The sequence below is a fragment of the Hetaerina americana genome, unplaced genomic scaffold, assembly GCF_022747635.1.
Source record: "Hetaerina americana unplaced genomic scaffold, ioHetAmer1.1.p SCAF_105, whole genome shotgun sequence".
Classification (NCBI taxonomy): Eukaryota; Metazoa; Arthropoda; class Insecta; order Odonata; family Calopterygidae; genus Hetaerina; species Hetaerina americana.
Genome location: NW_027286126.1, coordinates 506,391 through 519,959, shown reverse-complemented (window position 1 = coordinate 519,959; position 13,569 = coordinate 506,391).

Genomic DNA, 13,569 nt, shown 5'->3' with positions numbered 1-13,569 from the left:
ATGCCTAACCTTGCTGGCCTAGGCTCTATAGCACGCAGTTATTCTATATATTCAGCTATTTTCTCCACAGCCAGCTTGTACTCTTTCGTTTCAATCCAGTTAATGCTTCTACATTCCATTTTCTAACCCACCGCCCCTGCCTTATCTTTTTGAAACGGATACTACATTTCATAACAACTAAATTGTGGTCAGAGTCCGCATCCGCTCCCGGGAAGCGATTTGATCACACTGTTTTTAATCCTGTGCATAACCATAATATAACCTAATTGATAACTTTCTGAGTCACCTGACATTTTCGATGTATATTTACGCCTTGTGTGGTGTCTAAACGAAGTGTTCCTGATGACTTACCCCTGTCTCCTGCAGAATTCAATTGCTTTTTCCTCGCGGTTATTCCTAATGCCTAAACCGTAGTCCCCCATCTCATCACCATCTCTTCCTTCGTCTACCGTCTCATTCCAATCCCCCAGCAACATCAAATGTTTCCCCGCAGGAGCACACGCCAATATGTCCTTTGATCGTATATCCTATCGACCTCGACCTTCTTTCGATTGCTTAGAGGCATGTATACCTGAACAATGACTAATTTGGTCGGTTCTGCTTTATGTCTTCTAGCAGTATTCTATTCGTTGCTTGCTCTATGTTGTCTGCGCTTCTACCTGCCTTTTTATGGTAACCCCTCGTTGGCTCTCGTACCCTTCGTTGTATATTACTCTATAACTATTACTCAGTTATCGAGATGGTGCGGTAGCTAACGTACTGGCTTCCAACCTAGAGAGCCCGGGTTCGAATTCTGGATATAGCAGATATTTTTCAGTGGTCTCCCGATCCCTACTTGAGGTATTTTGTGGAGAGCACTTTGAGTAAGTATGCCGTCCGTCGAATTGGACGTTAAACTTCGAACCCCTTGGTGCATTTCGTTAAGAGAAGGCTAATGCCAACGCCGGGTTTCTCTCCATCCTCTATCCATACCTGTCCATCCCTAATTTCACAAATGACCTCAGCTATCGGTCGCCTCAATTGAAAACTAACACTAATTATCACTCCAGTAATCCCCGCTATCCTTCCATTTCACCTCGCATAGGCCTAAAATGTCTATATTTCCTCTATTTATCTCTCGCATTATATTTTCTAATTTTCTTTTCCTCAACATTATCATCGTATAGCTAGTTCCTATTACAACTGAGTCGGTCTTCTTCTTCTGTGTATTCTGTCCTGCTGCCGTCGGTTTTGCTTTGCAAGTGTTTCCTGAGATGACGAACGCGGTATACACCGGTAGCGTGAGATACGAATATCTCCCGCTACCGGTGCTTGGGCTTGGTGTGCTCGTGAATTGAACCCAGGCCCTACGGTCAGTAGTCTGGCGCTCTAACCGAGGACTAACGCAATTCTGATAATTAATCAGGGATTGAAATGAATTAAAATTAAATGAAGGAAATAATTTATTAAATATGAGACCAATTACAAAAATCTCTTCAAAGAAGGAATTATGTACATGTTTATTCAAGTTAACATAAATAGCATCGAAAATATATCTCACCATATCTTCACTATGGGCACATTATAACGTATTATACGAAAACTGAAATATTTCTATCTATAACTGCTTTTAAAGTCAACTAAGAAGAAATGTGCTTTACAAAGTGTCAGACGAAAGACATTGACAAAATTGTAATGCTTTGCTAAAAAATTAAGAATCATGGATATGTCGGCTTATTTTTACTGTCAGAAATAAATTAATTGAAGAAATAACAATTAAAATAATTATTTTTGTATTATTAACACATTTATCTACGTATATTTTTCATTTAGATACATATTCACTACTTGAATCATTTCACATTTCACTTTTATCCAACTACTTCTCTTTTATGGATGCACATATTTTACTGGGAACACCATTGAGAGAGATCACTGAAACTGCCAATCTGTTGTCATTCGCGGGAAGAACACCAATCCCTCACAGTTGAAAAAAGGTACCAGAAGAATGGGAATATTAAAATCACCAAGGAAAATGCTCGAATCTGATTTGAAAAAGAAAAAAAAATTAATTAATGCTGCAAAAACGTGTTCGAGTGACATAGATAGTTGGAAGCATAAAATAAGTTATTCGATTAAAAAAGAAGTTATTTGAATACTAAGAGAGAGTTTAAAAATACGAAGAATGAGGAGAGTATTTGCGTCAATAAAAATTCACTTACATATATGACGAGATGGCTGGCTTCCTTAGAAGGTAGTTGGGTCGTCTCCGGCTTCGAAATATCGTCCAGCAATTGTTGATCTGGAGTTGAGGCCATCGGAGTGGTTGCACTGACCTTATCGGTCACACTTGAATGTAACTTCACCAGCAATTTGGAAATGGGGAAACCCATAGGTTCTGCCATAGTTCCAGTTATTCCTCTTCCAATTAAGGGAAGAACCAGAGATAAGAAATAAATAGAACGTAGCACTCTCATAGCTACTCGTTGTCTAGCGCGTTATGTGCGGAAGAGCTAGCTGGGTCAGACACGTCCTCCTTATTCTATGCCCTTCTTTGACTGAATTTCATTCACGTAGAGCGACGACGTGCCTCCCATCCCCCTCCTCGTTCCACTGCAAGCTCCTCCCCTGTAGTTACGGGCCTTCTCTCCACGCATACTTGTGAAGTAGAAGGGGAAGACTTCTACGCGGCGGCGCGCAGCCGTGGCGTTTCGGCGCGCCTGCCTTGAAATTAGTTTCATATTTTCAATAAAATATTTACACTTTTTTAACTGATAAAATTCTTTTCGTATAAACTACAGTTATTAATATGTGATAATTCAAAGTTGAGGTCTTTACTCTTTGAACGACATAGGTCGGAAAAAATATTCACCAATTAGTAGCACATAGTCTCTTAGTAATAAGATTCTATTTTTCGAACCGTTGACCCTTAGTTAACAGAGAGTATTGAGCATAAAAATTATTTTCAAATACTCCCTGGATTAAATGCCGAAGAAAGCCATAGCTAAGTAATAGAGAAGAGAGAGCAATGAATGAAGAAGAGAGAGCAAAAATTAGAGCAGGTAAATCAATTCACCCCTCTTGGAAAGCTTTTGGTCTACGATGATCAAAGTATTTGTACAAATTATTCATTACAAAGTATTATGCTTAGTACAAATTACCGGAAGGATTGTGTCAGGCAAAGAAGCTTTCATGGTTAAGAGTGAGTTGATGACAGTGATTTTCAGTAAGGATTTTAAGAAAAGACTATTTTAAACCTTGATATGATGCGTGGCTTTGGACGTCACGGAATGATAGGCATTGGGTTATGATGATAAGCGCACATTGGAGGCTTTTTAGATGTGGATTTGAAGAAGGATTGAAAAGGTGAAATAGATAGATAAAAAATCAAACGTCATGGCGGGGATGGAGACAGCATTGTTGGGAGGAATTCAAATAAGGCAGGGCTTATGGATACAGAGCCCTTTAAACGGTGGTAAAATGCTGAAGGCTGTGAAAAAAGGCGTTAGGCAAGTGATTTAGGGTTGAGTAATTCATAGGGATTTTAGACGGAATGAAGAAGTAAGGAAGTAAGCGGAATTACTTTGATAACGGTTTATTTTAATGCTGGATGTCAGCCTGCATCTTGTCAGGTGAGGCCAGAATACATGTATGTAGGGTTGATTAGTGTGTGCCAAACCAATGCATTAACATCTTATACGGTTTGAATATCGATAATAGTAACAATAACATGATATACAATAGTTAATTTTACCAAATATTTGCCTATCTCACGGCTACTGTGTGCGATCAGGAAACATTCCTGTGCATTTTGAGGTAGATTTATTGCAGCGAAAGATTGTTTGACTTAAGTATTTAAGTTTAAAACAAATTGAAAGTTGAGTGAAAAAACGTCCATTTGATCACTTTTTCAGATGAATGTGGATGACCAGTGGTTATTTTAATCTAGAAATTTTTTAAATTTAGATTTGAATAAGATTTTTCATAACGATATTTTACAGGCAACTTTCAATAATAATACATCAATGATTTCATATTAAGTGCCCAGAGACCATTGTTGTCAACATTTTCGTGTAAAAGTCTCTTATTCTAGCACCTTTTATTGAAGCTCTTTGCGGTGACATAACAATTTTTTTAAACCTTACACTTAAACAGGAAAATAACCCACAATAGAAACCATTTTACAACAGTATTTAATGCAGGGTGAGCACATTGTAGTCATATTAATTGATCATATTTTTCATCACATTTAACTTCATTATAGTTATAACTCTTATTTGTAGCATTATGAATTATTCCAAATATTTCATTGAATTTTCTCACAGGTGTCAATTGAATCATGAAATTAGATATTATGAATGTTATGAACACGTCATGGACCATTCATGGCTGAAAATCAATTGGTTTAAATGTCATTTTATGATATTATTATTATTATTAAAAATACACATGTGCTGATAGACATTGTCAGGTGGCACACAAGTCCCAAATAATCGCAAAAGATAATACATAAAACCAGACTTCAAAACACAAATCTCTTTAACAAAACAAGTGAATCCCCATCCCATTTACAACCATTAATCAGCAAGAAAAAAAAAGATAAATTAAAAAAAAAAATATATATATATATATATATATATATATATATATATATATATATGACCGCGCATCATTTTATTGCAATATATATATAAGTATTTTATATATTTTAAGTAAATATTTAACATTAAAAAAAATTATTTCTAGACATGAAAATTCCTAGGAGAGCCATAGAGATGTGCATTAAATTGAATGCTTCTTAGAACATGAGGAAAGGTAAGTTACCCAAGGGATTATAAGGGTCCTAAATTTGCTTTGCTTTAATCAGTGGTTGAGAGGAACTGGGCCGCTAATAAAATTTACTTTGTGCTAAGGCTCAAGAATATTAATATGCTGCCGTAGCTTAAGTTTTGGCTGAATGGACCAAAACACATATTCAATATTAGGTCCCCAGGAAAATAGAAGCCAATAAAAACAAATGAGTTCAATAAGGAAACAGCCTAGAGTCGACAGCATCCCGTGTATTCCTAGAAGACATTAAAGGAAGCGCAAGAATCAAAGGAGTCAAAGGGAATGACGAATTAATTAATATAATCCCGTTCCGATTAAAATCTTGAAGGTTCTATTAAAAAAACATGGCACTGAGAGGGATCAAACATTATCGTTTTCACGGCAGAGCATATGAAGAGAGAATGATTAAAAACCGACTTTTATTCTTGTGATAGCACAATATCGATGTACTTTCCAATAAAAATAGCATTTAAAAGCTAAAGGTCGATTACATAAAAATTGAACAAACCGAAAAAATACTTTTTATAAATATTATACCTAAATCAATGGGTTACATTATGTAAATATCTTATATAAATATTTACACTACAGAAATTTAAATAGGCTCAAATTACGGCAACTAAAAATCAAATCTCATTTAAGCGTTTATGTAATACAATAATTGTAATTTTTTACCCAAGGTTTAGACCTGACAGGTTTCGTGAAATTAACGATAATGAAGAATACTTAGTTTGAAAATTCATCATTTCGTTTGAGTAAATATACCACGGGAAAGGAAAAAGTAAACATTTTCTTTCCCTAATTATTATAGCTGGATCCATCATTGCTTTTATGCTTCATTTTATGATAAACGTTTCTTTGACTTTTCCATGAAAAATCTTTTGTAATAGTCTGCTACACCTGCGATTTTAAAATATTTTTCAAATTATAATAAAAAGAAAATATATTTAATTTATTTCTCAGTATATCTCATTAGTATTATGCGAGTTTCTTTGGTTTTATTTATGTTCGTGTATATGTTGGTTCATGTAAAGAAACACCCAAATATCCTAAATTGTTTTTTTTAATCTTAGCATTTTCATCCATAAAAATGTTCATTTGCAAAAATAAATTGCCCGTTCATAAAAACGATTTATTTTTAGACTTTTAATTGAACATTTTCCCAATTTTCCATATTTACAAAAATTAAATTAAATTAAATGATAGTCTTAAATTCTCTGTACCTATTTCAGTTCCAAAAGGATTTTAATCATCCATTTTAATTGATAATAAGGTAAATAATTCAATGACACATACTTCTCTTAAGTCATAAGTTATGTTTTGTTACCATCGTATAATCAATTCCAATAAATCTGAACTATTTATAATATGTCATTTATTTTCTGGAATTCAATTCTTGCTCTTGTCTATGCTGAAATTTGGTAAATATAAAACTATTATGCCACCGCAGATTATAAAAGATACTATTGCTTTCACCAAGAGCCTGACTAACAGGTTAAAAAATCGATACATCGGCCGTCGTATTTCACCGTGAAAAAGAACAGAGGCTTCGTGACACGGGGGATGATGGAACGTAAGGAGTTAAAAACTTAATTACGTGTAAGGTTTTTAAATTGGCTACTCATTATTAGTGTTACTTATACAGTTGCCAAATAAAATGGCACTGTAATATAAGCAAAATTAAATTTCGTCTGGCTATACAAGAATGTATACCTTGACGAAAGTACACACTCATTCTTATTTATTATTTGCAATTGATGAAGCTTTCAGAATGTATTTATTGTGGCCAATAATAGGTAAAGGGTTAAAGAGACATGTTTGCAAGTAACCATAAGCTATCACATTTTTTTGATTTCGATTTAAACAGAAATACGATACAGATGAGCAAATGCATTGATACTGATTTGTTGAAGCTATGAAATACTAAGTGGCTTAAGGTCAACAGGTTTCTAACCAGGTTTCCCCTACCTTTTCTAAACCTCTTTGACTGGGGTATGCGCTAAGATGGACGGATGAGGAAAGGATTGGCAATCGCTGCTAGATGGGTTGGAGTAGATAAAAAACAAAGGCAGTCGACATGAAAAAAGAGCTGCTGGAAATGTTCCTTTTTCAGTTCCCTTCCATGCCTCAAGTTGGACGTAACGAGCAACCATGAAAGCACAAGTCTTTCTGATAATTTTAACATATTATGTCATCTTTAGGCAATGGGTAATTAGAATATTCAGCGGAATATGATAATTACTCCGTATAGATTCATATGTGTTCCGACGACCGATTCTGGACAATGAATTGGGTATTCTACCGCATCGAGCGTTTCAGCCAGTCAAAAGGTGTTGGACTTGCGGTACACCATTTAGACGACCTAAGAGTAAGAACCACATTAAAATTAGAGTCCAAATCCATTTACCTCATCTGATTTATGCATGTTAGTCAAACTCTCGAGGCGTACAATTAGGTTTGAAGTATTACCAGTAGTATTTTTAACAATTGGAGATTGCTCTAAAAAGCAGAAGTTGATCAGCGACGCCATGCGGCATTCATGGTTGCGGTTGATCTGATAAAGGAATGGGTTTCGATATTGGGGGAGTGGAACAGGTGAAAAAACGGTCAGTGGCGTTCCCTGAGTGGTATGTGGATTGGCAAAGCGTGTGGCATACAGGTGGTTATTTGATGGGGAGGGAGCGGAGCAGGGGAGGAGGGAAGTCGGTTTGTAATTTTAAGGGCAGAGTGGGAAAAGGGGAGAGAGGGAAGCTACAATGGAAGATTTGAGCTGTGGCTTCCTTTTCTATTACAAGGGAAAATCTCAGCGATCAATAGTTTCGGTGCATCGAATAGAATACGTCGGGGTATTCAGGGTTACAAATGACATTCTCGTGGGAAGAGCGGAGGGGCAAGGGGATGGGTTTGAGGAGAGGGAAGGAGGGAAGGGAAGAAGGGAAGAAGGGACAATTGGGTGATAGGCGATGGCAGCTATTGAGTGAATGTAAATGGCGTTGTTCCGCCCAGGGAGGTTTGAACAATTGAAGTATCCAGATATGCACCATCTTGCGTGTTCTCACCTCTATGCTGCTTGCGGATTCAGCGAGGGTTTCAATCATCGAAAGAGAGAAGCAGTTATCAAGAGATTGTTCGACAAAAGCAGCGTGATTAGGGATGGGATTATTAGGAAAGGCGGGAGATTTAGGGAAATAAGGTGGTTATTCATGCAGAGGGAAAGAGTAATTCTGTATTAAGCCACGTTGAATGGCGGATAGCAGCTAAAAGTAAGGTAGAATGTAGTGTCGTTTGAAAGGTGGGCGGTTAGGATTTAATCGTGGGTTGGGATTTTGTAGTCCAGGAGGTGGCGACTCGAAGAGGATGGAAAAATTTGCTATGTGTGTGGTTACATGTTACGTAGAGGGGCGAGAAGAGAAGGGCAGGCTCATAGAAGGATTTAAGGACGTCCCGCAAGTTCGACTGACATTAAAATAAGAAAATGGAGCAAACATTTGGAATCATGATTATTTGAGCTACTTTAAATCAAAGCCCCCCCGGTTGGTTTGTGTCATGGGCATATCAAATGCCAATGAGCAAGATGATATTATTTAAACGTATAAGTGTATACACACATACATATGATAGTAATATAAACCATGAAAACAGAAAACAACCCGAAGGTCGGTTTGGTAGGCGATAGTGTAGTTCACCTAGTACTGAGCTCAATACGGGGTGTGAAATTCACTCATCAAGGTAGGGAGCCAGTTCATTTCGTTTATGATTACCCTGGAAGCCAGTCCCTGTGCCGGTTATGGTTTCCCTGGAAGATCTGGTACCCGAAAAATCACATAGCTTGGATGGTGTCTCTGCCTTGGGCAGAGACTTGCCCGGGAATTGAATCCGGGACCATCCGGTCAGTAGTCCAACGCTCTACCCCCTGGACTACCGGCACCCGGATATATATACAGACACACACACACACACACACACACACACACACACACACATATATATATATATATATATATATATATATATATATATATATTTTAATTTTATTAGGTAATCTACAGGTTAAGGTAGGTTTTTGGATGGACAAAGCTACCAACTAATATTTTGTGACTCCTAACAAAACACAAAATCCATCATCCTACTCATATCAGTTCCCTCTTCATCTTTGAGTACTTTCTTCCTCCCTTCATCCGGTCCAACATCCCTATCCTGTTCCTTCCCTTTCCTCGTTTGCCCAACATTCTCCCCTCTATTACAGTCTTCAACATCCCACTGCCGGTCAACTGCCTTCTCCCAACAAACCCCTGTCCTCGCCCACCATTCCAAGCACTTCCTCATTTGTTTCCTTCTCTGTCCATTTCACCTTCTTCATTCTTCTCCACATCCAAATTTCAAAAGCCTCCAGTCTACGTCTATCCTCCTGCTTCAATGACCACGTTTCCGCGCCGCACATACCTGTAGCTACGCTCCATATCAATGTTTTTATAAGTATTTTCTTGATATCCTTACTCAACATCCCTGTCATCAACCCCCTCCTACTTGTAAAAGCCTCTTTGCCTAGCGCAATTCTTCTCCTTACGTCCCTACTACTTTGATCCTGTTGGTCAAAAACACTTCCGAGATACGTAACCTGTTCTACCTGCTCTAGTTCTTGCCTTCCTATTTTAATGTTTAGCTAAGCCTTTTCCTTTCTAGAAAATCGCATAACCTTCGTTTTATTAATGTTGATTCTCATCCTATACGTGTCGCACTGAATTTCCAATTCACTCAGCAATGCTTGCAATCCCTTGGCTGACTGACAAACTTAAGCTTGATCATCAGCAAACCTAACTGATTTTACGAATTTTCCGCCCACCTTCATTCCTACCTCCAGTTCTTCCCATGCCTCTTTAATCATTTCCTCTGCATACAGGTTGAACAGTAGCGGTGATAATGGGCAACCCTGCCTTACACCTCTTCCTAACACTGCCCATCCGGACTCCCCGTTCCCCACCCGCACCTGAGCAGTCTGAGACATGTACAGGTTGCGGATTAGCCTCCTTTCCCTCCAATCTATTCCTATTTTCTGCAGAATACTCATTAGTTTTTCCCAATTCACCCTATCAAACGCTTTTTCGAAATCTACGAAACAGGCAAATACCTCCTGGTGGTGTTCTATATTCCTCTTGATCAATAATCTCATTACTGCAATGGCATCACGCGTACCTCTGCCCTTCCTAAACCCAAACTGATCATCCCCTAAGTAATCATTTGCCCTTCTCTCTATCCTTTTGTTTATGATCCTCAGAACAACTTTAGCTGCGTGGGATATCAAACTAATTGTCCTATAGTCCTCACATGACGTGGCCTTTACCTTTTTCGGAATAGGAACTAAAACTGATCTTACAAAGTCTTCCGGCCAGATTCCCTCCTCATAAATACTACGGATCAGCCCATATAGCCTCTTCCTCCCACATTTTCCTAAGCATTTTAAAAGTTCCACGGGAATGTTATCTACCCCCACGGCCTTATTTAGTTTCATCTCCCTTAATGCCCTTTCTATCTCATTTTCTAGTATGCCTGGACCTAAGCTGTCTTCCTCTACGTCATTTTCTTTTTCAATGTCTAACTTTGTTGGTCTGAGTTCTTTACTATACAGTTCTTCTATATACTCCTTCCATCTCTTTTGGATCTTTTCTGCGTCAACTATTACCTTACCCGCCTTATCTCTAACTGTTAGCATAGCTCTTCCTTTCTTACTTTCCGATAACGATTTAACCTTGCTGTACAGCGCACCGATTTCACCGTTCCTCTGCAGACTTTCCATATCCTCGCACTGCGTCTTCCACCATGCTTCTTTTGCTTTATTTGTTGCCCGCCTCAATTTATTGTTCAATTCTTTGTACTTCATTTTGCCTAATTCTGTATTTATATTCTTCCATTTTCGCCGCTCATCCATCTTTGTAATCATCTCATCCGTGATCCATGGTTTCCTAGTCCTTTTAGCGTTAACGGTTCCAATAGTGTATTTTGCGGCTTTAGACAACCCTTTCTTGATCATTTCCCATTTTTCTTCGATAGTACTAAGCCCTTTGTCATCCTCCATGATTTTCTCTACCGCCTGTTTGTATTCCTTCCTTTTCAACCCATTTAATGCTTCTACATTCCATTTTCTGGGACATTCTGCTTCTACATTCCACTGGGTGGGACGGAGGCAGTAGACGACGAAGAAGTGAAGGAAAGGCTGCGAAGCTCAGAAGTTAAAAGATGGCAGTTAGGAAGAAGAAATACGGCTCCCGATTCACTTCCTCCCTTCACATAAATTCCAAAAGTAATGAGTAGCCGCGGAATGGGCGAAATTCTTTCTTTTAACTCTCGAAATTCTGGATATTCCCGCTTTAAGGGTTGGCCAAATTGTATCACCGCATAATATCAAGATTTTCTCCGTTCGGAGCTGTCTGGTGTCGGTAATTTGAGGTTGAACGAGGACTTCTTGTCAAACGCTACGACTTCGTTACGCCTAATGAAGAGGTACTGAGGAAGGAGTACACCATTAACAAATTATGACAACCCAAAAACTTACTGCAACTGAGATGCAGCTCTTCATATTTGTTTACTTTCACTCTCATTTTTTGGACATATTTTCAGAAGTTCTCGAAATATTCAGAAAGAGTAAATTTATAGGTGTATTACATTACATTGCCTGATGTGCATATATGTGTGTGTGAGCGTGCATGCGTTTGTATGCCTATGTTTGTGGTCGTGTACGAGCTTTGGTTTGTATGTCAGTGTACGTGTCCGTTCTCAGTGTGCGGACGTAAAATATGAATTTTCTCGTGTGCTTGACTGCGCGCCAGTGGCCGTGCGTCCGTTTACACGCGTGTGTGGGCGTACCTGTGGTCGTGAGCGCGGGCCTGCGCACGGGTATCTCTGTGGGCGTGCTCTTTCGCGTGCGCGTAGCCGTGCGCATTGATGTGCGCGTTGGTGTGCGCGTTGGCGTGCGCGTTGACATGCGCGAGGGCATGTTCTCGTTCATTAGCGTTCGCTTGCGGGCGTGTGTCCTTAAGCGTTTGCACGTGCGAATGTATTCTGTTTGTGTATTTGTGTTAGATACATAGTATATAAGAAAAAATCTAATTAAAATATTATACTACTTTGTCAAACCCCATATATATTGCAATCCGAGGACTAACTTGAGTCCTCACCTCATTAGAGATTATCAATCCGTGGAAGGGCATCAAAGTAAACCCAGTACAAAGCATATCGAAGAATACAAGCGTGATCACACCTACCATACCCTCATTCGGTGTTAAAAATTATCCTCGTCTAAACGAGTTAATACGCACATTCATGCCGGTTCGTTGTCAGCGGGCTATCATCCACGCCTACCAACTCCGAGGTCACAGGTTTGATTCCCGCATAGGTGGGCTTTCCTTCACCTAGGGCCTCGGTGTTTGTAATTGACATGCAATGTCATATGCAGAGGTTAGTGTGAAGAAGAGACCAAAAAGTCTCAATCTCGCCTAAAGGAAGTCGTAAAATAATAAAATAAAAATCCATACAGTGTCCTTCCTCGGAATCCCAATTGTTTTTAGACACAAAAAGATTGTTACTCATTGTAAGATTGTTATTGATTTATGCCTTAGAAGGATAAGGATGGAGTGTTTCGTGGTTATACTTAGAGGGAAGGCAAGGAAGGCGTTTTATTAGCGATGGAGTTTTAATAGCGACGATTACCGCCAAAAGATCCGTCTACGAAGGGATTTCCACGAAACACCTTGACATGAGAAACTGGAAAATTGAACTTCATCCGAAGTCACATAAGGAAGCAGCGAGTATGGTAGCGAATAGGATACTCGACCACTGTAGGCCTTTTTTTAGGATAGAGGGCAGGTCACTTAGTGGGTCAATAACATCTGGGGATAGCGCGTATAATATTATTAATAAAAATATAAAAGTCACCGACAACACTGGCATTGATTTAGAAAGACATGTGACACGCACTTCCCCACAAAGGCGTCCTAAATTACAGTCAGTCACAAACAAGTACGTTATTCAAAATAAAAATAATTAAACTATACTTGTTATAAATTGCAGAAGCCCCGAGAACAAATCAGCGGATCTCGAACACATCTACATCTACATAATACCCCGCAAGCCGCCGCAAGGGCGTGTGGCGGGGGGTGTTTGGTCACCAACCGTAAAAGGAAAAATACCACATGCAAAAAAACAACACGGAAAATCACACCCACAGCAGCGCACACACTCATGCCTTCATCCAATACTCATGCAAACACATATACCGCAACACAACTAAAAAACTGCACCCCATGATGCAGCACGAAAGCCATCCTACAACACGGAAGCCAGGACACAACAAGCAAGAAATTGAAACATCACTACCACATGAAAATGTACCACGAAACACTCCACCCCCAAAGAGTCTGTAAAAGGCAAGAAATGCGACCCAACGTTGCAGGTAGCAGGAATTTCCCCCCGCGGAGAGGGACGAGGGATTGAAAGGAAAGAGACTTAAAAACAGATGAACGGAACACGAATGAGGTCATTCGGAAAGAATGGGTTATTATAGCAAAACACATAAGGTTAGTGGAAGAGCATGCATTTAAATACAACTAATTATTTTTTAGACGCTGAGGGTGGCAAGTGGAATTTTTGCTATCTATAACCCTGCAGTTGCTATCCCGTATTGTCCGTGGGAAGAAGGAGTCCTTGAGTCGGCTAGTTCTAGCATCTATTTCCCGAATTTTATATGCATGATCCAAGCGACCAATG